Genomic DNA, 17,486 nt, shown 5'->3' on the forward strand with positions numbered 1-17,486 from the left:
CCTGTTTCCCACACCCCAGGTGGCAGCGAGCGGCCAACCTGCCCGTGGTTTCTGTAGTGTAGCGGTTATCACGTTCGCCTCACACGCGAAAGGTCCCCGGTTTGAAACCGGGCAGAAACATGCTGAGGTTTTTGGCCTTTGCCTCTATGGACCTCATGTTCTCATCACTGCAGACCTTCAGAAACCTTGGAAGACAGTATCCTCTGCAAATATGAGCTCATCTCACATCAATCAACATTCAGACATGGTTGTTAATTAAAGATAAGACATGGAATACTCTGTTGGCTACACTGGTGTCTTTGTGGGCTGACTGTCATGGGACTCTTACATGGCGCGCACCTGAACATTCAACTTAAAAGGGCATGCGTTGGCCGGGAATCGAACCCGGGTCAACTGCTTGGAAGGCAGCTATGCTCACCACTATACCACCAACGCCACGGTTGAGGTAACCGCGCGAATGAGCCCATTTTTAGCCGCGATCTTTATTGTCCCCTCGATGCCAGGCAACTCCGAATCAACGTTTTCTTATTCGACTTCATGTGGATTGAAGGCTCTGGGTGGGAGCGCCGTTTCCCGCACGTGCAGATGACAGGCCGACATCAAAAGAGCCTCACCCGGGGTGGTTTCTGTAGTGTAGTGGTTATCACGTTCGCCTAACACGCGAAAGGTCCCTGGTTCGAAACCAGGCAGAAACACTGCTTTTGACCTGTCCTCCAATAGGCATCCAGCCGTCATCGGTCGGAAAGGCTGGTGCCTGCTAGAGTGGTTCTTCTCGCCAGAGTTCCTGTTTCCCACACCCCAGGTGGCAGCGAGCGGCCAACCTGCCCGTGGTTTCTGTAGTGTAGCGGTTATCACGTTCGCCTCACACGCGAAAGGTCCCCGGTTCGAAACCGGGCAGAAACATGCTGAGGTTTTTGGCCTTTGCCTCTATGGACCTCATGTTCTCATCACTGCAGACCTTCAGAAACCTTGGAAGACAGTATCCTCTGCAAATATGAGCTCATCTCACATCAATCAACATTCAGACATGGTTGTTAATTAAAGATAAGAGATGGAATACTCTGTTGGCTACACTGGTGTCTTTGTGGGCTGACTGTCATGGGACTCTTACATGGCGCGCACCTGAACATTCAACTTAAAAGGGCATGCGTTGGCCGGGAATCGAACCCGGGTCAACTGCTTGGAAGGCAGCTATGCTCACCACTATACCACCAACGCCACGGTTGAGGTAACCGCGCGAATGAGCCCATTTTTAGCCGCGATCTTTATTGTCCCCTCGATGCCAGGCAACTCCGAATCAACGTTTTCTTATTCGACTTCATGTGGATTGAAGGCTCTGGGTGGGAGCGCCGTTTCCCGCACGTGCAGATGACAGGCCGACATCAAAAGAGCCTCTCCCGGGGTGGTTTCTGTAGTGTAGTGGTTATCACGTTCGCCTTACACGCGAAAGGTCCCCGGATCGAAGCCGGGTAGGAACAGCGCTCCTTTCTTCGTTCCGGTCAGCGCGTCAAGAAAAACTTTGACGCCGAAAAGACGCCTGAAGTCCGGTGCTGAGCGTTGTGGTTTCTGTAGTGTAGTGGTTATCACGTTCGCCTAACACGCGAAAGGTCCCTGGTTCGAAACCAGGCAGAAACACTGCTTTTGACCTGTCCTCCAATAGGCATCCAGCCGTCATCGGTCGGAAAGGCTGGTGCCTGCTAGAGTGGTTCTTCTCGCCAGAGTTCCTGTTTCCCACACCCCAGGTGGCAGCGAGCGGCCAACCTGCCCGTGGTTTCTGTAGTGTAGCGGTTATCACGTTCGCCTCACATGCGAAAGGTCCCTGGTTTGAAACCGGGCAGAAACATGCTGAGGTTTTTGGCCTTTGCCTCTATGGACCTCATGTTCTCATCACTGCAGACCTTCAGAAACCTTGGAAGACAGTATCCTCTGCAAATATGAGCTCATCTCACATCAATCAACATTCAGACATGGTTGTTAATTAAAGATAAGACATGGAATACTCTGTTGGCTACACTGGTGTCTTTGTGGGCTGACTGTCATGGGACTCTTACATTGCGCGCACCTGAACATTCAACTTAAAAGGGCATGCGTTGGCCGGGAATCGAACCCGGGTCAACTGCTTGGAAGGCAGCTATGCTCACCACTATACCACCAACGCCACGGTTGAGGTAACCGCGCGAATGAGCCCATTTTTAGCCGCGATCTTTATTGTCCCCTCGATGCCAGGCAACTCCGAATCAACGTTTTCTTATTCGACTTCATGTGGATTGAAGGCTCTGGGTGGGAGCGCCGTTTCCCGCACGTGCAGATGACAGGCCGACATCAAAAGAGCCTCACCCGGGGTGGTTTCTGTAGTGTAGTGGTTATCACGTTCGCCTAACACGCGAAAGGTCCCTGGTTCGAAACCAGGCAGAAACACTGCTTTTGACCTGTCCTCCAATAGGCATCCAGCCGTCATCGGTCGGAAAGGCTGGTGCCTGCTAGAGTGGTTCTTCTCGCCAGAGTTCCTGTTTCCCACACCCCAGGTGGCAGCGAGCGGCCAACCTGCCCGTGGTTTCTGTAGTGTAGCGGTTATCACGTTCGCCTCACACGCGAAAGGTCCCCGGTTTGAACCCGGGCAGAAACATGCTGAGGTTTTTGGCCTTTGCCTCTATGGACCTCATGTTCTCATCACTGCAGACCTTCAGAAACCTTGGAAGACAGTATCCTCTGCAAATATGAGCTCATCTCACATCAATCAACATTCAGACATGGTTGTTAATTAAAGATAAGACATGGAATACTCTGTTGGCTACACTGGTGTCTTTGTGGGCTGACTGTCATGGGACTCTTACATGGCGCGCACCTGAACATTCAACTTAAAAGGGCATGCGTTGGCCGGGAATCGAACCCGGGTCAACTGCTTGGAAGGCAGCTATGCTCACCACTATACCACCAACGCCACGGTTGAGGTAACCGCGCGAATGAGCCCATTTTTAGCCGCGATCTTTATTGTCCCCTCGATGCCAGGCAACTCCGAATCAACGTTTTCTTATTCGACTTCATGTGGATTGAAGGCTCTGGGTGGGAGCGCCGTTTCCCGCACGTGCAGATGACAGGCCGACATCAAAAGAGCCTCACCCGGGGTGGTTTCTGTAGTGTAGTGGTTATCACGTTCGCCTAACACGCGAAAGGTCCCTGGTTCGAAACCAGGCAGAAACACTGCTTTTGACCTGTCCTCCAATAGGCATCCAGCCGTCATCGGTCGGAAAGGCTGGTGCCTGCTAGAGTGGTTCTTCTCGCCAGAGTTCCTGTTTCCCACACCCCAGGTGGCAGCGAGCGGCCAACCTGCCCGTGGTTTCTGTAGTGTAGCGGTTATCACGTTCGCCTCACACGCGAAAGGTCCCTGGTTTGAAACCGGGCAGAAACATGCTGAGGTTTTTGGCCTTTGCCTCTATGGACCTCATGTTCTCATCACTGCAGACCTTCAGAAACCTTGGAAGACAGTATCCTCTGCAAATATGAGCTCATCTCACATCAATCAACATTCAGACATGGTTGTTAATTAAAGATAAGACATGGAATACTCTGTTGGCTACACTGGTGTCTTTGTGGGCTGACTGTCATGGGACTCTTACATTGCGCGCACCTGAACATTCAACTTAAAAGGGCATGCGTTGGCCGGGAATCGAACCCGGGTCAACTGCTTGGAAGGCAGCTATGCTCACCACTATACCACCAACGCCACGGTTGAGGTAACCGCGCGAATGAGCCCATTTTTAGCCGCGATCTTTATTGTCCCCTCGATGCCAGGCAACTCCGAATCAACGTTTTCTTATTCGACTTCATGTGGATTGAAGGCTCTGGGTGGGAGCGCCGTTTCCCGCACGTGCAGATGACAGGCCGACATCAAAAGAGCCTCACCCGGGGTGGTTTCTGTAGTGTAGTGGTTATCACGTTCGCCTAACACGCGAAAGGTCCCTGGTTCGAAACCAGGCAGAAACACTGCTTTTGACCTGTCCTCCAATAGGCATCCAGCCGTCATCGGTCGGAAAGGCTGGTGCCTGCTAGAGTGGTTCTTCTCGCCAGAGTTCCTGTTTCCCACACCCCAGGTGGCAGCGAGCGGCCAACCTGCCCGTGGTTTCTGTAGTGTAGCGGTTATCACGTTCGCCTCACACGCGAAAGGTCCCCGGTTTGAAACCGGGCAGAAACATGCTGAGGTTTTTGGCCTTTGCCTCTATGGACCTCATGTTCTCATCACTGCAGACCTTCAGAAACCTTGGAAGACAGTATCCTCTGCAAATATGAGCTCATCTCACATCAATCAACATTCAGACATGGTTGTTAATTAAAGATAAGACATGGAATACTCTGTTGGCTACACTGGTGTCTTTGTGGGCTGACTGTCATGGGACTCTTACATGGCGCGCACCTGAACATTCAACTTAAAAGGGCATGCGTTGGCCGGGAATCGAACCCGGGTCAACTGCTTGGAAGGCAGCTATGCTCACCACTATACCACCAACGCCACGGTTGAGGTAACCGCGCGAATGAGCCCATTTTTAGCCGCGATCTTTATTGTCCCCTCGATGCCAGGCAACTCCGAATCAACGTTTTCTTATTCGACTTCATGTGGATTGAAGGCTCTGGGTGGGAGCGCCGTTTCCCGCACGTGCAGATGACAGGCCGACATCAAAAGAGCCTCACCCGGGGTGGTTTCTGTAGTGTAGTGGTTATCACGTTCGCCTAACACGCGAAAGGTCCCTGGTTCGAAACCAGGCAGAAACACTGCTTTTGACCTGTCCTCCAATAGGCATCCAGCCGTCATCGGTCGGAAAGGCTGGTGCCTGCTAGAGTGGTTCTTCTCGCCAGAGTTCCTGTTTCCCACACCCCAGGTGGCAGCGAGCGGCCAACCTGCCCGTGGTTTCTGTAGTGTAGCGGTTATCACGTTCGCCTCACACGCGAAAGGTCCCCGGTTCGAAACCGGGCAGAAACATGCTGAGGTTTTTGGCCTTTGCCTCTATGGACCTCATGTTCTCATCACTGCAGACCTTCAGAAACCTTGGAAGACAGTATCCTCTGCAAATATGAGCTCATCTCACATCAATCAACATTCAGACATGGTTGTTAATTAAAGATAAGACATGGAATACTCTGTTGGCTACACTGGTGTCTTTGTGGGCTGACTGTCATGGGACTCTTACATGGCGCGCACCTGAACATTCAACTTAAAAGGGCATGCGTTGGCCGGGAATCGAACCCGGGTCAACTGCTTGGAAGGCAGCTATGCTCACCACTATACCACCAACGCCACGGTTGAGGTAACCGCGCGAATGAGCCCATTTTTAGCCGCGATCTTTATTGTCTCGATGCCAGGCAACTCCGAATCAACGTTTTCTTATTCGACTTCATGTGGATTGAAGGGTCTGGGTGGGAGCGCCGTTTCCCGCACGTGCAGATGACAGGCCGACATCAAAAGAGCCTCTCCCGGGGTGGTTTCTGTAGTGTAGTGGTTATCACGTTCGACTAACACGCGAAAGGTCCCCGGTTCGAAACCGGGCAGAAACATGCTGAGGTTTTTGGCCTTTGCCTCTATGGACCTCATGTTCTCATCACTGCGGACCTTCAGAAACCTTGGAAGATTGAAGGGTCTGGGTGGGAGCGCCGTTTCCCGCACGTGCAGATGACAGGCCGACATCAAAAGAGCCTCACCCGGGGGTGGTTTCTGTAGTGTAGTGGTTATCGCGTTCGCCTTACACGCGAAAGGTCCCCGGATCGAAGCCGGGTAGGAACAGCGCTCCTTTCTTCGTTCCGGTCAGCGCGTCAAGAAAAACTTTGACGCCGAAAAGACGCCTGAAGTCCGGTGCTGGGCGTTGTGGTTTCTGTAGTGTAGTGGTTATCGCGTTCGCCTAACACGCGAAAGGTCCCTGGTTCGAAACCAGGCAGAAACACTGCTTTTGACCTGTCCTCCAATAGGCATCCAGCCGTCATCGGTCGGAAAGGCTGGTGCCTGCTAGAGTGGTTCTTCTCGCCAGAGTTCCTGTTTCCCACACCCCAGGTGGCAGCGAGCGGCCAACCTGCCCGTGGTTTCTGTAGTGTAGCGGTTATCACGTTCGCCTCACACGCGAAAGGTCCCCGGTTCGAAACCGGGCAGAAACATGCTGAGGTTTTTGGCCTTTGCCTCTATGGACCTCATGTTCTCATCACTGCAGACCTTCAGAAACCTTGGAAGACAGTATCCTCTGCAAATATGAGCTCATCTCACATCAATCAACATTCAGACATGGTTGTTAATTAAAGATAAGACATGGAATACACTGGTGTCTTTGTGGGCTGACTGTCATGGGACTCTTACATGGCGCGCACCTGAACATTCAACTTAAAAGGGCATGCGTTGGCCGGGAATCGAACCCGGGTCAACTGCTTGGAAGGCAGCTATGCTCATCACTATACCACCAACGCCACGGTTGAGGTAACCGCGCGAATGAGCCCATTTTTAGCCGCGATCTTTATTGTCCCCTCGATGCCAGGCAACTCCGAATCAACGTTTTCTTATTCGACTTCATGTGGATTGAAGGCTCTGGGTGGGAGCGCCGTTTCCCGCACGTGCAGATGACAGGCCGACATCAAAAGAGCCTCACCCGGGGTGGTTTCTGTAGTGTAGTGGTTATCACGTTCGCCTTACACGCGAAAGGTCCCCGGATCGAAGCCGGGTAGGAACAGCGCTCCTTTCTTCGTTCCGGTCAGCGCGTCAAGAAAAACTTTGACGCCGAAAAGACGCCTGAAGTCCGGTGCTGAGCGTTGTGGTTTCTGTAGTGTAGTGGTTATCGCGTTCGCCTAACACGCGAAAGGTCCCTGGTTCGAAACCAGGCAGAAACACTGCTTTTGACCTGTCCTCCAATAGGCATCCAGCCGTCATCGGTCGGAAAGGCTGGTGCCTGCTAGAGTTGTTCTTCTCGCCAGAGTTCCTGTTTCCCACACCCCAGGTGGCAGCGAGCGGCCAACCCGCCCGTGGTTTCTGTAGTGTAGCGGTTATCACGTTCGCCTCACACGCGAAAGGTCCCCGGTTCGAAACCGGGCAGAAACATGCTGAGGTTTTTGGCCTTTGCCTCTATGGACCTCATGTTCTCATCACTGCAGACCTTCAGAAACCTTGGAAGACAGTATCCTCTGCAAATATGAGCTCATCTCACATCAATCAACATTCAGACATGGTTGTTAATTAAAGATAAGACATGGAATACTCTGTTGGCTACACTGGTGTCTTTGTGGGCTGACTGTCATGGGACTCTTACATGGCGCGCACCTGAACATTCAACTTAAAAGGGCATGCGTTGGCCGGGAATCGAAACCGGGTCAACTGCTTGGAAGGCAGCTATGCTCACCACTATACCACCAACGCCACGGTTGAGGTAACCGCGCGAATGAGCCCATTTTTAGCCGCGATCTTTATTGTCCCCTCGATGCCAGGCAACTCCGAATCAACGTTTTCTTATTCGACTTCATGTGGATTGAAGGCTCTGGGTGGGAGCGCCGTTTCCCGCACGTGCAGATGACAGGCCGACATCAAAAGAGCCTCACCCGGGGGTGGTTTCTGTAGTGTAGTGGTTATCGCGTTCGCCTTACACGCGAAAGGTCCCCGGATCGAAGCCGGGTAGGAACAGCGCTCCTTTCTTCGTTCCGGTCAGCGCGTCAAGAAAAACTTTGACGCCGAAAAGACGCCTGAAGTCCGGTGCTGAGCGTTGTGGTTTCTGTAGTGTAGTGGTTATCGCGTTCGCCTAACACGCGAAAGGTCCCTGGTTCGAAACCAGGCAGAAACACTGCTTTTGACCTGTCCTCCAATAGGCATCCAGCCGTCATCGGTCGGAAAGGCTGGTGCCTGCTAGAGTGGTTCTTCTCGCCAGAGTTCCTGTTTCCCACACCCCAGGTGGCAGCGAGCGGCCAACCTGCCCGTGGTTTCTGTAGTGTAGCGGTTATCACGTTCGCCTCACACGCGAAAGGTCCCCGGTTCGAAACCGGGCAGAAACATGCTGAGGTTTTTGGCCTTTGCCTCTATGGACCTCATGTTCTCATCACTGCAGACCTTCAGAAACCTTGGAAGACAGTATCCTCTGCAAATATGAGCTCATCTCACATCAATCAACATTCAGACATGGTTGTTAATTAAAGATAAGACATGGAATACTCTGTTTGCTACACTGGTGTCTTTGTGGGCTGACTGTCATGGGACTCTTACATGGCGCGCACCTGAACATTCAACTTAAAAGGGCATGCGTTGGCCGGGAATCGAACCCGGGTCAACTGCTTGGAAGGCAGCTATGCTCACCACTATACCACCAACGCCACGGTTGAGGTAACCGCGCGAATGAGCCCATTTTTAGCCGCGATCTTTATTGTCCCCTCGATGCCAGGCAACTCCGAATCAACGTTTTCTTATTCGACTTCATGTGGATTGAAGGCTCTGGGTGGGAGCGCCGTTTCCCGCACGTGCAGATGACAGGCCGACATCAAAAGAGCCTCACCCGGGGTGGTTTCTGTAGTGTAGTGGTTATCACGTTCGCCTTACACGCGAAAGGTCCCCGGATCGAAGCCGGGTAGGAACAGCGCTCCTTTCTTCGTTCCGGTCAGCGCGTCAAGAAAAACTTTGACGCCGAAAAGACGCCTGAAGTCCGGTGCTGAGCGTTGTGGTTTCTGTAGTGTAGTGGTTATCGCGTTCGCCTAACGCGCGAAAGGTCCCTGGTTCGAAACCAGGCAGAAACACTGCTTTTGACCTGTCCTCCAATAGGCATCCAGCCGTCATCGGTCGGAAAGGCTGGTGCCTGCTAGAGTGGTTCTTCTCGCCAGAGTTCCTGTTTCCCACACCCCAGGTGGCAGCGAGCGGCCAACCCGCCCGTGGTTTCTGTAGTGTAGCGGTTATCACGTTCGCCTCACACGCGAAAGGTCCCCGGTTCGAAACCGGGCAGAAACATGCTGAGGTTTTTGGCCTTTGCCTCTATGGACCTCATGTTCTCATCACTGCAGACCTTCAGAAACCTTGGAAGACAGTATCCTCTGCAAATATGAGCTCATCTCACATCAATCAACATTCAGACATGGTTGTTAATTAAAGATAAGACATGGAATACTCTGTTGGCTACACTGGTGTCTTTGTGGGCTGACTGTCATGGGACTCTTACATGGCGCGCACCTGAACATTCAACTTAAAAGGGCATGCGTTGGCCGGGAATCGAACCCGGGTCAACTGCTTGGAAGGCAGCTATGCTCACCACTATACCACCAACGCCACGGTTGAGGTAACCGCGCGAATGAGCCCATTTTTAGCCGCGATCTTTATTGTCCCCTCGATGCCAGGCAACTCCGAATCAACGTTTTCTTATTCGACTTCATGTGGATTGAAGGCTCTGGGTGGGAGCGCCGTTTCCCGCACGTGCAGATGACAGGCCGACATCAAAAGAGCCTCACCCGGGGTGGTTTCTGTAGTGTAGTGGTTATCACGTTCGCCTAACACGCGAAAGGTCCCTGGTTCGAAACCAGGCAGAAACACTGCTTTTGACCTGTCCTCCAATAGGCATCCAGCCGTCATCGGTCGGAAAGGCTGGTGCCTGCTAGAGTGGTTCTTCTCGCCAGAGTTCCTGTTTCCCACACCCCAGGTGGCAGCGAGCGGCCAACCTGCCCGTGGTTTCTGTAGTGTAGCGGTTATCACGTTCGCCTCACACGCGAAAGGTCCCCGGTTTGAAACCGGGCAGAAACATGCTGAGGTTTTTGGCCTTTGCCTCTATGGACCTCATGTTCTCATCACTGCAGACCTTCAGAAACCTTGGAAGACAGTATCCTCTGCAAATATGAGCTCATCTCACATCAATCAACATTCAGACATGGTTGTTAATTAAAGATAAGACATGGAATACTCTGTTGGCTACACTGGTGTCTTTGTGGGCTGACTGTCATGGGACTCTTACATGGCGCGCACCTGAACATTCAACTTAAAAGGGCATGCGTTGGCCGGGAATCGAACCCGGGTCAACTGCTTGGAAGGCAGCTATGCTCACCACTATACCACCAACGCCACGGTTGAGGTAACCGCGCGAATGAGCCCATTTTTAGCCGCGATCTTTATTGTCCCCTCGATGCCAGGCAACTCCGAATCAACGTTTTCTTATTCGACTTCATGTGGATTGAAGGCTCTGGGTGGGAGCGCCATTTCCCGCACGTGCAGATGACAGGCCGACATCAAAAGAGCCTCTCCCGGGGTGGTTTCTGTAGTGTAGTGGTTATCACGTTCGCCTTACACGCGAAAGGTCCCCGGATCGAAGCCGGGTAGGAACAGCGCTCCTTTCTTCGTTCCGGTCAGCGCGTCAAGAAAAACTTTGACGCCGAAAAGACGCCTGAAGTCCGGTGCTGAGCGTTGTGGTTTCTGTAGTGTAGTGGTTATCACGTTCGCCTAACACGCGAAAGGTCCCTGGTTCGAAACCAGGCAGAAACACTGCTTTTGACCTGTCCTCCAATAGGCATCCAGCCGTCATCGGTCGGAAAGGCTGGTGCCTGCTAGAGTGGTTCTTCTCGCCAGAGTTCCTGTTTCCCACACCCCAGGTGGCAGCGAGCGGCCAACCTGCCCGTGGTTTCTGTAGTGTAGCGGTTATCACGTTCGCCTCACACGCGAAAGGTCCCTGGTTTGAAACCGGGCAGAAACATGCTGAGGTTTTTGGCCTTTGCCTCTATGGACCTCATGTTCTCATCACTGCAGACCTTCAGAAACCTTGGAAGACAGTATCCTCTGCAAATATGAGCTCATCTCACATCAATCAACATTCAGACATGGTTGTTAATTAAAGATAAGACATGGAATACTCTGTTGGCTACACTGGTGTCTTTGTGGGCTGACTGTCATGGGACTCTTACATTGCGCGCACCTGAACATTCAACTTAAAAGGGCATGCGTTGGCCGGGAATCGAACCCGGGTCAACTGCTTGGAAGGCAGCTATGCTCACCACTATACCACCAACGCCACGGTTGAGGTAACCGCGCGAATGAGCCCATTTTTAGCCGCGATCTTTATTGTCCCCTCGATGCCAGGCAACTCCGAATCAACGTTTTCTTATTCGACTTCATGTGGATTGAAGGCTCTGGGTGGGAGCGCCGTTTCCCGCACGTGCAGATGACAGGCCGACATCAAAAGAGCCTCACCCGGGGTGGTTTCTGTAGTGTAGTGGTTATCACGTTCGCCTAACACGCGAAAGGTCCCTGGTTCGAAACCAGGCAGAAACACTGCTTTTGACCTGTCCTCCAATAGGCATCCAGCCGTCATCGGTCGGAAAGGCTGGTGCCTGCTAGAGTGGTTCTTCTCGCCAGAGTTCCTGTTTCCCACACCCCAGGTGGCAGCGAGCGGCCAACCTGCCCGTGGTTTCTGTAGTGTAGCGGTTATCACGTTCGCCTCACACGCGAAAGGTCCCCGGTTTGAAACCGGGCAGAAACATGCTGAGGTTTTTGGCCTTTGCCTCTATGGACCTCATGTTCTCATCACTGCAGACCTTCAGAAACCTTGGAAGACAGTATCCTCTGCAAATATGAGCTCATCTCACATCAATCAACATTCAGACATGGTTGTTAATTAAAGATAAGACATGGAATACTCTGTTGGCTACACTGGTGTCTTTGTGGGCTGACTGTCATGGGACTCTTACATGGCGCGCACCTGAACATTCAACTTAAAAGGGCATGCGTTGGCCGGGAATCGAACCCGGGTCAACTGCTTGGAAGGCAGCTATGCTCACCACTATACCACCAACGCCACGGTTGAGGTAACCGCGCGAATGAGCCCATTTTTAGCCGCGATCTTTATTGTCCCCTCGATGCCAGGCAACTCCGAATCAACGTTTTCTTATTCGACTTCATGTGGATTGAAGGCTCTGGGTGGGAGCGCCATTTCCCGCACGTGCAGATGACAGGCCGACATCAAAAGAGCCTCTCCCGGGGTGGTTTCTGTAGTGTAGTGGTTATCACGTTCGCCTTACACGCGAAAGGTCCCCGGATCGAAGCCGGGTAGGAACAGCGCTCCTTTCTTCGTTCCGGTCAGCGCGTCAAGAAAAACTTTGACGCCGAAAAGACGCCTGAAGTCCGGTGCTGAGCGTTGTGGTTTCTGTAGTGTAGTGGTTATCACGTTCGCCTAACACGCGAAAGGTCCCTGGTTCGAAACCAGGCAGAAACACTGCTTTTGACCTGTCCTCCAATAGGCATCCAGCCGTCATCGGTCGGAAAGGCTGGTGCCTGCTAGAGTGGTTCTTCTCGCCAGAGTTCCTGTTTCCCACACCCCAGGTGGCAGCGAGCGGCCAACCTGCCCGTGGTTTCTGTAGTGTAGCGGTTATCACGTTCGCCTCGCACGCGAAAGGTCCCCGGTTTGAAACCGGGCAGAAACATGCTGAGGTTTTTGGCCTTTGCCTCTATGGACCTCATGTTCTCATCACTGCAGACCTTCAGAAACCTTGGAAGACAGTATCCTCTGCAAATATGAGCTCATCTCACATCAATCAACATTCAGACATGGTTGTTAATTAAAGATAAGACATGGAATACTCTGTTGGCTACACTGGTGTCTTTGTGGGCTGACTGTCATGGGACTCTTACATGGCGCGCACCTGAACATTCAACTTAAAAGGGCATGCGTTGGCCGGGAATCGAACCCGGGTCAACTGCTTGGAAGGCAGCTATGCTCACCACTATACCACCAACGCCACGGTTGAGGTAACCGCGCGAATGAGCCCATTTTTAGCCGCGATCTTTATTGTCCCCTCGATGCCAGGCAACTCCGAATCAACGTTTTCTTATTCGACTTCATGTGGATTGAAGGCTCTGGGTGGGAGCGCCGTTTCCCGCACGTGCAGATGACAGGCCGACATCAAAAGAGCCTCACCCGGGGTGGTTTCTGTAGTGTAGTGGTTATCACGTTCGCCTAACACGCGAAAGGTCCCTGGTTCGAAACCAGGCAGAAACACTGCTTTTGACCTGTCCTCCAATAGGCATCCAGCCGTCATCGGTCGGAAAGGCTGGTGCCTGCTAGAGTGGTTCTTCTCGCCAGAGTTCCTGTTTCCCACACCCCAGGTGGCAGCGAGCGGCCAACCTGCCCGTGGTTTCTGTAGTGTAGCGGTTATCACGTTCGCCTCACACGCGAAAGGTCCCCGGTTCGAAACCGGGCAGAAACATGCTGAGGTTTTTGGCCTTTGCCTCTATGGACCTCATGTTCTCATCACTGCAGACCTTCAGAAACCTTGGAAGACAGTATCCTCTGCAAATATGAGCTCATCTCACATCAATCAACATTCAGACATGGTTGTTAATTAAAGATAAGAGATGGAATACTCTGTTGGCTACACTGGTGTCTTTGTGGGCTGACTGTCATGGGACTCTTACATGGCGCGCACCTGAACATTCAACTTAAAAGGGCATGCGTTGGCCGGGAATCGAACCCGGGTCAACTGCTTGGAAGGCAGCTATGCTCACCACTATACCACCAACGCCACGGTTGAGGTAACCGCGCGAATGAGCCCATTTTTAGCCGCGATCTTTATTGTCCCCTCGATGCCAGGCAACTCCGAATCAACGTTTTCTTATTCGACTTCATGTGGATTGAAGGCTCTGGGTGGGAGCGCCGTTTCCCGCACGTGCAGATGACAGGCCGACATCAAAAGAGCCTCTCCCGGGGTGGTTTCTGTAGTGTAGTGGTTATCACGTTCGCCTTACACGCGAAAGGTCCCCGGATCGAAGCCGGGTAGGAACAGCGCTCCTTTCTTCGTTCCGGTCAGCGCGTCAAGAAAAACTTTGACGCCGAAAAGACGCCTGAAGTCCGGTGCTGAGCGTTGTGGTTTCTGTAGTGTAGTGGTTATCACGTTCGCCTAACACGCGAAAGGTCCCTGGTTCGAAACCAGGCAGAAACACTGCTTTTGACCTGTCCTCCAATAGGCATCCAGCCGTCATCGGTCGGAAAGGCTGGTGCCTGCTAGAGTGGTTCTTCTCGCCAGAGTTCCTGTTTCCCACACCCCAGGTGGCAGCGAGCGGCCAACCTGCCCGTGGTTTCTGTAGTGTAGCGGTTATCACGTTCGCCTCACACGCGAAAGGTCCCCGGTTTGAAACCGGGCAGAAACATGCTGAGGTTTTTGGCCTTTGCCTCTATGGACCTCATGTTCTCATCACTGCAGACCTTCAGAAACCTTGGAAGACAGTATCCTCTGCAAATATGAGCTCATCTCACATCAATCAACATTCAGACATGGTTGTTAATTAAAGATAAGACATGGAATACTCTGTTGGCTACACTGGTGTCTTTGTGGGCTGACTGTCATGGGACTCTTACATGGCGCGCACCTGAACATTCAACTTAAAAGGGCATGCGTTGGCCGGGAATCGAACCCGGGTCAACTGCTTGGAAGGCAGCTATGCTCACCACTATACCACCAACGCCACGGTTGAGGTAACCGCGCGAATGAGCCCATTTTTAGCCGCGATCTTTATTGTCCCCTCGATGCCAGGCAACTCCGAATCAACGTTTTCTTATTCGACTTCATGTGGATTGAAGGCTCTGGGTGGGAGCGCCATTTCCCGCACGTGCAGATGACAGGCCGACATCAAAAGAGCCTCTCCCGGGGTGGTTTCTGTAGTGTAGTGGTTATCACGTTCGCCTTACACGCGAAAGGTCCCCGGATCGAAGCCGGGTAGGAACAGCGCTCCTTTCTTCGTTCCGGTCAGCGCGTCAAGAAAAACTTTGACGCCGAAAAGACGCCTGAAGTCCGGTGCTGAGCGTTGTGGTTTCTGTAGTGTAGTGGTTATCGCGTTCGCCTAACACGCGAAAGGTCCCTGGTTCGAAACCAGGCAGAAACACTGCTTTTGACCTGTCCTCCAATAGGCATCCAGCCGTCATCGGTCGGAAAGGCTGGTGCCTGCTAGAGTGGTTCTTCTCGCCAGAGTTCCTGTTTCCCACACCCCAGGTGGCAGCGAGCGGCCAACCTGCCCGTGGTTTCTGTAGTGTAGCGGTTATCACGTTCGCCTCGCACGCGAAAGGTCCCCGGTTTGAAACCGGGCAGAAACATGCTGAGGTTTTTGGCCTTTGCCTCTATGGACCTCATGTTCTCATCACTGCAGACCTTCAGAAACCTTGGAAGACAGTATCCTCTGCAAATATGAGCTCATCTCACATCAATCAACATTCAGACATGGTTGTTAATTAAAGATAAGACATGGAATACTCTGTTGGCTACACTGGTGTCTTTGTGGGCTGACTGTCATGGGACTCTTACATGGCGCGCACCTGAACATTCAACTTAAAAGGGCATGCGTTGGCCGGGAATCGAACCCGGGTCAACTGCTTGGAAGGCAGCTATGCTCACCACTATACCACCAACGCCACGGTTGAGGTAACCGCGCGAATGAGCCCATTTTTAGCCGCGATCTTTATTGTCCCCTCGATGCCAGGCAACTCCGAATCAACGTTTTCTTATTCGACTTCATGTGGATTGAAGGCTCTGGGTGGGAGCGCCGTTTCCCGCACGTGCAGATGACAGGCCGACATCAAAAGAGCCTCACCCGGGGTGGTTTCTGTAGTGTAGTGGTTATCACGTTCGCCTAACACGCGAAAGGTCCCTGGTTCGAAACCAGGCAGAAACACTGCTTTTGACCTGTCCTCCAATAGGCATCCAGCCGTCATCGGTCGGAAAGGCTGGTGCCTGCTAGAGTGGTTCTTCTCGCCAGAGTTCCTGTTTCCCACACCCCAGGTGGCAGCGAGCGGCCAACCTGCCCGTGGTTTCTGTAGTGTAGCGGTTATCACGTTCGCCTCACACGCGAAAGGTCCCCCGTTCGAAACCGGGCAGAAACATGCTGAGGTTTTTGGCCTTTGCCTCTATGGACCTCATGTTCTCATCACTGCAGACCTTCAGAAACCTTGGAAGACAGTATCCTCTGCAAATATGAGCTCATCTCACATCAATCAACATTCAGACATGGTTGTTAATTAAAGATAAGAGATGGAATACTCTGTTGGCTACACTGGTGTCTTTGTGGGCTGACTGTCATGGGACTCTTACATGGCGCGCACCTGAACATTCAACTTAAAAGGGCATGCGTTGGCCGGGAATCGAACCCGGGTCAACTGCTTGGAAGGCAGCTATGCTCACCACTATACCACCAACGCCACGGTTGAGGTAACCGCGCGAATGAGCCCATTTTTAGCCGCGATCTTTATTGTCCCCTCGATGCCAGGCAACTCCGAATCAACGTTTTCTTATTCGACTTCATGTGGATTGAAGGCTCTGGGTGGGAGCGCCGTTTCCCGCACGTGCAGATGACAGGCCGACATCAAAAGAGCCTCTCCCGGGGTGGTTTCTGTAGTGTAGTGGTTATCACGTTCGCCTTACACGCGAAAGGTCCCCGGATCGAAGCCGGGTAGGAACAGCGCTCCTTTCTTCGTTCCGGTCAGCGCGTCAAGAAAAACTTTGACGCCGAAAAGACGCCTGAAGTCCGGTGCTGAGCGTTGTGGTTTCTGTAGTGTAGTGGTTATCACGTTCGCCTAACACGCGAAAGGTCCCTGGTTCGAAACCAGGCAGAAACACTGCTTTTGACCTGTCCTCCAATAGGCATCCAGCCGTCATCGGTCGGAAAGGCTGGTGCCTGCTAGAGTGGTTCTTCTCGCCAGAGTTCCTGTTTCCCACACCCCAGGTGGCAGCGAGCGGCCAACCTGCCCGTGGTTTCTGTAGTGTAGCGGTTATCACGTTCGCCTCACACGCGAAAGGTCCCAGGTTCGAAACCGGGCAGAAACATGCTGAGGTTTTTGGCCTTTGCCTCTATGGACCTCATGTTCTCATCACTGCAGACCTTCAGAAACCTTGGAAGACAGTATCCTCTGCAAATATGAGCTCATCTCACATCAATCAACATTCAGACATGGTTGTTAATTAAAGATAAGACATGGAATACTCTGTTGGCTACACTGGTGTCTTTGTGGGCTGACTGTCATGGGACTCTTACATGGCGCGCACCTGAACATTCAACTTAAAAGGGCATGCGTTGGCCGGGAATCGAACCCGGGTCAACTGCTTGGAAGGCAGCTATGCTCACCACTATACCACCAACGCCACGGTTGAGGTAACCGCGCGAATGAGCCCATTTTTAGCCGCGATCTTTATTGTCTCGATGCCAGGCAACTCCGAATCAACGTTTTCTTATTCGACTTCATGTGGATTGAAGGCTCTGGGTGGGAGCGCCGTTTCCCGCACGTGCAGATGACAGGCCGACATCAAAAGAGCCTCTCCCGGGGTGGTTTCTGTAGTGTAGTGGTTATCACGTTCGCCTAACACGCGAAAGGTCCCTGGTTCGAAACCAGGCAGAAACACTGCTTTTGACCTGTCCTCCAATAGGCATCCAGCCGTCATCGGTCGGAAAGGCTGGTGCCTGCTAGAGTGGTTCTTCTCGCCAGAGTTCCTGTTTCCCACACCCCAGGTGGCAGCGAGCGGCCAACCTGCCCGTG

General features: G+C 52.6%; 71 non-coding genes across 71 annotated transcripts; 51 read left to right on the forward strand and 20 right to left on the reverse strand.

The window, feature by feature from the left end:
• Window positions 1-47: 47 nt before the first annotated feature.
• On the forward strand, window positions 48-120 carry trnav-cac (transfer RNA valine (anticodon CAC)). Its single transcript has one exon. It is a non-coding gene; the product is annotated as a tRNA-Val (tRNA).
• Window positions 121-363: 243 nt separating this feature from the next.
• trnag-ucc (transfer RNA glycine (anticodon UCC)) lies at window positions 364-435 on the reverse strand. Its single transcript has one exon. It is a non-coding gene; the product is annotated as a tRNA-Gly (tRNA).
• A 187-nt stretch (window positions 436-622) lies between these two features.
• trnav-aac (transfer RNA valine (anticodon AAC)) lies at window positions 623-695 on the forward strand. Its single transcript has one exon. It is a non-coding gene; the product is annotated as a tRNA-Val (tRNA).
• Window positions 696-830: 135 nt separating this feature from the next.
• On the forward strand, window positions 831-903 carry trnav-cac (transfer RNA valine (anticodon CAC)). Its single transcript has one exon. It is a non-coding gene; the product is annotated as a tRNA-Val (tRNA).
• Window positions 904-1,146: 243 nt separating this feature from the next.
• trnag-ucc (transfer RNA glycine (anticodon UCC)) lies at window positions 1,147-1,218 on the reverse strand. The gene has a single exon. It is a non-coding gene; the product is annotated as a tRNA-Gly (tRNA).
• Window positions 1,219-1,405: 187 nt separating this feature from the next.
• On the forward strand, window positions 1,406-1,478 carry trnav-uac (transfer RNA valine (anticodon UAC)). The gene has a single exon. It is a non-coding gene; the product is annotated as a tRNA-Val (tRNA).
• An 84-nt stretch (window positions 1,479-1,562) lies between these two features.
• Window positions 1,563-1,635, forward strand: trnav-aac (transfer RNA valine (anticodon AAC)). The gene has a single exon. It is a non-coding gene; the product is annotated as a tRNA-Val (tRNA).
• A 135-nt stretch (window positions 1,636-1,770) lies between these two features.
• trnav-cac (transfer RNA valine (anticodon CAC)) lies at window positions 1,771-1,843 on the forward strand. Its single transcript has one exon. It is a non-coding gene; the product is annotated as a tRNA-Val (tRNA).
• A 243-nt stretch (window positions 1,844-2,086) lies between these two features.
• trnag-ucc (transfer RNA glycine (anticodon UCC)) lies at window positions 2,087-2,158 on the reverse strand. The gene has a single exon. It is a non-coding gene; the product is annotated as a tRNA-Gly (tRNA).
• A 187-nt stretch (window positions 2,159-2,345) lies between these two features.
• Window positions 2,346-2,418, forward strand: trnav-aac (transfer RNA valine (anticodon AAC)). The gene has a single exon. It is a non-coding gene; the product is annotated as a tRNA-Val (tRNA).
• Window positions 2,419-2,553: 135 nt separating this feature from the next.
• On the forward strand, window positions 2,554-2,626 carry trnav-cac (transfer RNA valine (anticodon CAC)). The gene has a single exon. It is a non-coding gene; the product is annotated as a tRNA-Val (tRNA).
• A 243-nt stretch (window positions 2,627-2,869) lies between these two features.
• On the reverse strand, window positions 2,870-2,941 carry trnag-ucc (transfer RNA glycine (anticodon UCC)). The gene has a single exon. It is a non-coding gene; the product is annotated as a tRNA-Gly (tRNA).
• Window positions 2,942-3,128: 187 nt separating this feature from the next.
• Window positions 3,129-3,201, forward strand: trnav-aac (transfer RNA valine (anticodon AAC)). The gene has a single exon. It is a non-coding gene; the product is annotated as a tRNA-Val (tRNA).
• A 135-nt stretch (window positions 3,202-3,336) lies between these two features.
• trnav-cac (transfer RNA valine (anticodon CAC)) lies at window positions 3,337-3,409 on the forward strand. The gene has a single exon. It is a non-coding gene; the product is annotated as a tRNA-Val (tRNA).
• Window positions 3,410-3,652: 243 nt separating this feature from the next.
• Window positions 3,653-3,724, reverse strand: trnag-ucc (transfer RNA glycine (anticodon UCC)). The gene has a single exon. It is a non-coding gene; the product is annotated as a tRNA-Gly (tRNA).
• A 187-nt stretch (window positions 3,725-3,911) lies between these two features.
• Window positions 3,912-3,984, forward strand: trnav-aac (transfer RNA valine (anticodon AAC)). Its single transcript has one exon. It is a non-coding gene; the product is annotated as a tRNA-Val (tRNA).
• Window positions 3,985-4,119: 135 nt separating this feature from the next.
• Window positions 4,120-4,192, forward strand: trnav-cac (transfer RNA valine (anticodon CAC)). The gene has a single exon. It is a non-coding gene; the product is annotated as a tRNA-Val (tRNA).
• Window positions 4,193-4,435: 243 nt separating this feature from the next.
• trnag-ucc (transfer RNA glycine (anticodon UCC)) lies at window positions 4,436-4,507 on the reverse strand. The gene has a single exon. It is a non-coding gene; the product is annotated as a tRNA-Gly (tRNA).
• Window positions 4,508-4,694: 187 nt separating this feature from the next.
• Window positions 4,695-4,767, forward strand: trnav-aac (transfer RNA valine (anticodon AAC)). The gene has a single exon. It is a non-coding gene; the product is annotated as a tRNA-Val (tRNA).
• Window positions 4,768-4,902: 135 nt separating this feature from the next.
• Window positions 4,903-4,975, forward strand: trnav-cac (transfer RNA valine (anticodon CAC)). The gene has a single exon. It is a non-coding gene; the product is annotated as a tRNA-Val (tRNA).
• Window positions 4,976-5,218: 243 nt separating this feature from the next.
• Window positions 5,219-5,290, reverse strand: trnag-ucc (transfer RNA glycine (anticodon UCC)). Its single transcript has one exon. It is a non-coding gene; the product is annotated as a tRNA-Gly (tRNA).
• Window positions 5,291-5,474: 184 nt separating this feature from the next.
• On the forward strand, window positions 5,475-5,547 carry trnav-aac (transfer RNA valine (anticodon AAC)). The gene has a single exon. It is a non-coding gene; the product is annotated as a tRNA-Val (tRNA).
• A 153-nt stretch (window positions 5,548-5,700) lies between these two features.
• trnav-uac (transfer RNA valine (anticodon UAC)) lies at window positions 5,701-5,773 on the forward strand. Its single transcript has one exon. It is a non-coding gene; the product is annotated as a tRNA-Val (tRNA).
• An 84-nt stretch (window positions 5,774-5,857) lies between these two features.
• Window positions 5,858-5,930, forward strand: trnav-aac (transfer RNA valine (anticodon AAC)). The gene has a single exon. It is a non-coding gene; the product is annotated as a tRNA-Val (tRNA).
• Window positions 5,931-6,065: 135 nt separating this feature from the next.
• trnav-cac (transfer RNA valine (anticodon CAC)) lies at window positions 6,066-6,138 on the forward strand. Its single transcript has one exon. It is a non-coding gene; the product is annotated as a tRNA-Val (tRNA).
• A 231-nt stretch (window positions 6,139-6,369) lies between these two features.
• trnag-ucc (transfer RNA glycine (anticodon UCC)) lies at window positions 6,370-6,441 on the reverse strand. The gene has a single exon. It is a non-coding gene; the product is annotated as a tRNA-Gly (tRNA).
• Window positions 6,442-6,628: 187 nt separating this feature from the next.
• trnav-uac (transfer RNA valine (anticodon UAC)) lies at window positions 6,629-6,701 on the forward strand. The gene has a single exon. It is a non-coding gene; the product is annotated as a tRNA-Val (tRNA).
• An 84-nt stretch (window positions 6,702-6,785) lies between these two features.
• trnav-aac (transfer RNA valine (anticodon AAC)) lies at window positions 6,786-6,858 on the forward strand. The gene has a single exon. It is a non-coding gene; the product is annotated as a tRNA-Val (tRNA).
• A 135-nt stretch (window positions 6,859-6,993) lies between these two features.
• trnav-cac (transfer RNA valine (anticodon CAC)) lies at window positions 6,994-7,066 on the forward strand. The gene has a single exon. It is a non-coding gene; the product is annotated as a tRNA-Val (tRNA).
• A 243-nt stretch (window positions 7,067-7,309) lies between these two features.
• On the reverse strand, window positions 7,310-7,381 carry trnag-ucc (transfer RNA glycine (anticodon UCC)). The gene has a single exon. It is a non-coding gene; the product is annotated as a tRNA-Gly (tRNA).
• A 188-nt stretch (window positions 7,382-7,569) lies between these two features.
• Window positions 7,570-7,642, forward strand: trnav-uac (transfer RNA valine (anticodon UAC)). Its single transcript has one exon. It is a non-coding gene; the product is annotated as a tRNA-Val (tRNA).
• An 84-nt stretch (window positions 7,643-7,726) lies between these two features.
• trnav-aac (transfer RNA valine (anticodon AAC)) lies at window positions 7,727-7,799 on the forward strand. Its single transcript has one exon. It is a non-coding gene; the product is annotated as a tRNA-Val (tRNA).
• A 135-nt stretch (window positions 7,800-7,934) lies between these two features.
• On the forward strand, window positions 7,935-8,007 carry trnav-cac (transfer RNA valine (anticodon CAC)). The gene has a single exon. It is a non-coding gene; the product is annotated as a tRNA-Val (tRNA).
• A 243-nt stretch (window positions 8,008-8,250) lies between these two features.
• Window positions 8,251-8,322, reverse strand: trnag-ucc (transfer RNA glycine (anticodon UCC)). Its single transcript has one exon. It is a non-coding gene; the product is annotated as a tRNA-Gly (tRNA).
• Window positions 8,323-8,509: 187 nt separating this feature from the next.
• Window positions 8,510-8,582, forward strand: trnav-uac (transfer RNA valine (anticodon UAC)). The gene has a single exon. It is a non-coding gene; the product is annotated as a tRNA-Val (tRNA).
• Window positions 8,583-8,666: 84 nt separating this feature from the next.
• Window positions 8,667-8,739, forward strand: trnav-aac (transfer RNA valine (anticodon AAC)). Its single transcript has one exon. It is a non-coding gene; the product is annotated as a tRNA-Val (tRNA).
• Window positions 8,740-8,874: 135 nt separating this feature from the next.
• trnav-cac (transfer RNA valine (anticodon CAC)) lies at window positions 8,875-8,947 on the forward strand. Its single transcript has one exon. It is a non-coding gene; the product is annotated as a tRNA-Val (tRNA).
• A 243-nt stretch (window positions 8,948-9,190) lies between these two features.
• Window positions 9,191-9,262, reverse strand: trnag-ucc (transfer RNA glycine (anticodon UCC)). Its single transcript has one exon. It is a non-coding gene; the product is annotated as a tRNA-Gly (tRNA).
• A 187-nt stretch (window positions 9,263-9,449) lies between these two features.
• trnav-aac (transfer RNA valine (anticodon AAC)) lies at window positions 9,450-9,522 on the forward strand. Its single transcript has one exon. It is a non-coding gene; the product is annotated as a tRNA-Val (tRNA).
• Window positions 9,523-9,657: 135 nt separating this feature from the next.
• Window positions 9,658-9,730, forward strand: trnav-cac (transfer RNA valine (anticodon CAC)). Its single transcript has one exon. It is a non-coding gene; the product is annotated as a tRNA-Val (tRNA).
• A 243-nt stretch (window positions 9,731-9,973) lies between these two features.
• Window positions 9,974-10,045, reverse strand: trnag-ucc (transfer RNA glycine (anticodon UCC)). The gene has a single exon. It is a non-coding gene; the product is annotated as a tRNA-Gly (tRNA).
• Window positions 10,046-10,232: 187 nt separating this feature from the next.
• On the forward strand, window positions 10,233-10,305 carry trnav-uac (transfer RNA valine (anticodon UAC)). Its single transcript has one exon. It is a non-coding gene; the product is annotated as a tRNA-Val (tRNA).
• An 84-nt stretch (window positions 10,306-10,389) lies between these two features.
• Window positions 10,390-10,462, forward strand: trnav-aac (transfer RNA valine (anticodon AAC)). The gene has a single exon. It is a non-coding gene; the product is annotated as a tRNA-Val (tRNA).
• Window positions 10,463-10,597: 135 nt separating this feature from the next.
• trnav-cac (transfer RNA valine (anticodon CAC)) lies at window positions 10,598-10,670 on the forward strand. Its single transcript has one exon. It is a non-coding gene; the product is annotated as a tRNA-Val (tRNA).
• Window positions 10,671-10,913: 243 nt separating this feature from the next.
• On the reverse strand, window positions 10,914-10,985 carry trnag-ucc (transfer RNA glycine (anticodon UCC)). The gene has a single exon. It is a non-coding gene; the product is annotated as a tRNA-Gly (tRNA).
• A 187-nt stretch (window positions 10,986-11,172) lies between these two features.
• On the forward strand, window positions 11,173-11,245 carry trnav-aac (transfer RNA valine (anticodon AAC)). Its single transcript has one exon. It is a non-coding gene; the product is annotated as a tRNA-Val (tRNA).
• A 135-nt stretch (window positions 11,246-11,380) lies between these two features.
• trnav-cac (transfer RNA valine (anticodon CAC)) lies at window positions 11,381-11,453 on the forward strand. Its single transcript has one exon. It is a non-coding gene; the product is annotated as a tRNA-Val (tRNA).
• Window positions 11,454-11,696: 243 nt separating this feature from the next.
• Window positions 11,697-11,768, reverse strand: trnag-ucc (transfer RNA glycine (anticodon UCC)). The gene has a single exon. It is a non-coding gene; the product is annotated as a tRNA-Gly (tRNA).
• A 187-nt stretch (window positions 11,769-11,955) lies between these two features.
• Window positions 11,956-12,028, forward strand: trnav-uac (transfer RNA valine (anticodon UAC)). Its single transcript has one exon. It is a non-coding gene; the product is annotated as a tRNA-Val (tRNA).
• An 84-nt stretch (window positions 12,029-12,112) lies between these two features.
• trnav-aac (transfer RNA valine (anticodon AAC)) lies at window positions 12,113-12,185 on the forward strand. The gene has a single exon. It is a non-coding gene; the product is annotated as a tRNA-Val (tRNA).
• A 135-nt stretch (window positions 12,186-12,320) lies between these two features.
• Window positions 12,321-12,393, forward strand: trnaa-cgc (transfer RNA alanine (anticodon CGC)). Its single transcript has one exon. It is a non-coding gene; the product is annotated as a tRNA-Ala (tRNA).
• Window positions 12,394-12,636: 243 nt separating this feature from the next.
• On the reverse strand, window positions 12,637-12,708 carry trnag-ucc (transfer RNA glycine (anticodon UCC)). The gene has a single exon. It is a non-coding gene; the product is annotated as a tRNA-Gly (tRNA).
• Window positions 12,709-12,895: 187 nt separating this feature from the next.
• Window positions 12,896-12,968, forward strand: trnav-aac (transfer RNA valine (anticodon AAC)). Its single transcript has one exon. It is a non-coding gene; the product is annotated as a tRNA-Val (tRNA).
• A 135-nt stretch (window positions 12,969-13,103) lies between these two features.
• On the forward strand, window positions 13,104-13,176 carry trnav-cac (transfer RNA valine (anticodon CAC)). The gene has a single exon. It is a non-coding gene; the product is annotated as a tRNA-Val (tRNA).
• A 243-nt stretch (window positions 13,177-13,419) lies between these two features.
• On the reverse strand, window positions 13,420-13,491 carry trnag-ucc (transfer RNA glycine (anticodon UCC)). The gene has a single exon. It is a non-coding gene; the product is annotated as a tRNA-Gly (tRNA).
• Window positions 13,492-13,678: 187 nt separating this feature from the next.
• On the forward strand, window positions 13,679-13,751 carry trnav-uac (transfer RNA valine (anticodon UAC)). The gene has a single exon. It is a non-coding gene; the product is annotated as a tRNA-Val (tRNA).
• An 84-nt stretch (window positions 13,752-13,835) lies between these two features.
• trnav-aac (transfer RNA valine (anticodon AAC)) lies at window positions 13,836-13,908 on the forward strand. Its single transcript has one exon. It is a non-coding gene; the product is annotated as a tRNA-Val (tRNA).
• A 135-nt stretch (window positions 13,909-14,043) lies between these two features.
• trnav-cac (transfer RNA valine (anticodon CAC)) lies at window positions 14,044-14,116 on the forward strand. The gene has a single exon. It is a non-coding gene; the product is annotated as a tRNA-Val (tRNA).
• A 243-nt stretch (window positions 14,117-14,359) lies between these two features.
• On the reverse strand, window positions 14,360-14,431 carry trnag-ucc (transfer RNA glycine (anticodon UCC)). The gene has a single exon. It is a non-coding gene; the product is annotated as a tRNA-Gly (tRNA).
• Window positions 14,432-14,618: 187 nt separating this feature from the next.
• On the forward strand, window positions 14,619-14,691 carry trnav-uac (transfer RNA valine (anticodon UAC)). Its single transcript has one exon. It is a non-coding gene; the product is annotated as a tRNA-Val (tRNA).
• An 84-nt stretch (window positions 14,692-14,775) lies between these two features.
• Window positions 14,776-14,848, forward strand: trnav-aac (transfer RNA valine (anticodon AAC)). Its single transcript has one exon. It is a non-coding gene; the product is annotated as a tRNA-Val (tRNA).
• A 135-nt stretch (window positions 14,849-14,983) lies between these two features.
• trnaa-cgc (transfer RNA alanine (anticodon CGC)) lies at window positions 14,984-15,056 on the forward strand. The gene has a single exon. It is a non-coding gene; the product is annotated as a tRNA-Ala (tRNA).
• A 243-nt stretch (window positions 15,057-15,299) lies between these two features.
• On the reverse strand, window positions 15,300-15,371 carry trnag-ucc (transfer RNA glycine (anticodon UCC)). Its single transcript has one exon. It is a non-coding gene; the product is annotated as a tRNA-Gly (tRNA).
• A 187-nt stretch (window positions 15,372-15,558) lies between these two features.
• Window positions 15,559-15,631, forward strand: trnav-aac (transfer RNA valine (anticodon AAC)). Its single transcript has one exon. It is a non-coding gene; the product is annotated as a tRNA-Val (tRNA).
• Window positions 15,632-15,766: 135 nt separating this feature from the next.
• Window positions 15,767-15,839, forward strand: trnav-cac (transfer RNA valine (anticodon CAC)). The gene has a single exon. It is a non-coding gene; the product is annotated as a tRNA-Val (tRNA).
• Window positions 15,840-16,082: 243 nt separating this feature from the next.
• Window positions 16,083-16,154, reverse strand: trnag-ucc (transfer RNA glycine (anticodon UCC)). The gene has a single exon. It is a non-coding gene; the product is annotated as a tRNA-Gly (tRNA).
• Window positions 16,155-16,341: 187 nt separating this feature from the next.
• trnav-uac (transfer RNA valine (anticodon UAC)) lies at window positions 16,342-16,414 on the forward strand. Its single transcript has one exon. It is a non-coding gene; the product is annotated as a tRNA-Val (tRNA).
• An 84-nt stretch (window positions 16,415-16,498) lies between these two features.
• trnav-aac (transfer RNA valine (anticodon AAC)) lies at window positions 16,499-16,571 on the forward strand. The gene has a single exon. It is a non-coding gene; the product is annotated as a tRNA-Val (tRNA).
• A 135-nt stretch (window positions 16,572-16,706) lies between these two features.
• trnav-cac (transfer RNA valine (anticodon CAC)) lies at window positions 16,707-16,779 on the forward strand. The gene has a single exon. It is a non-coding gene; the product is annotated as a tRNA-Val (tRNA).
• A 243-nt stretch (window positions 16,780-17,022) lies between these two features.
• trnag-ucc (transfer RNA glycine (anticodon UCC)) lies at window positions 17,023-17,094 on the reverse strand. Its single transcript has one exon. It is a non-coding gene; the product is annotated as a tRNA-Gly (tRNA).
• Window positions 17,095-17,278: 184 nt separating this feature from the next.
• trnav-aac (transfer RNA valine (anticodon AAC)) lies at window positions 17,279-17,351 on the forward strand. Its single transcript has one exon. It is a non-coding gene; the product is annotated as a tRNA-Val (tRNA).
• The last annotated feature ends 135 nt before the right edge of the window (window positions 17,352-17,486 follow it).

The sequence above is a fragment of the Clarias gariepinus genome, chromosome 1 (assembly GCF_024256425.1).
Source record: "Clarias gariepinus isolate MV-2021 ecotype Netherlands chromosome 1, CGAR_prim_01v2, whole genome shotgun sequence".
Taxonomy (NCBI): domain Eukaryota; kingdom Metazoa; phylum Chordata; class Actinopteri; order Siluriformes; family Clariidae; genus Clarias; species Clarias gariepinus.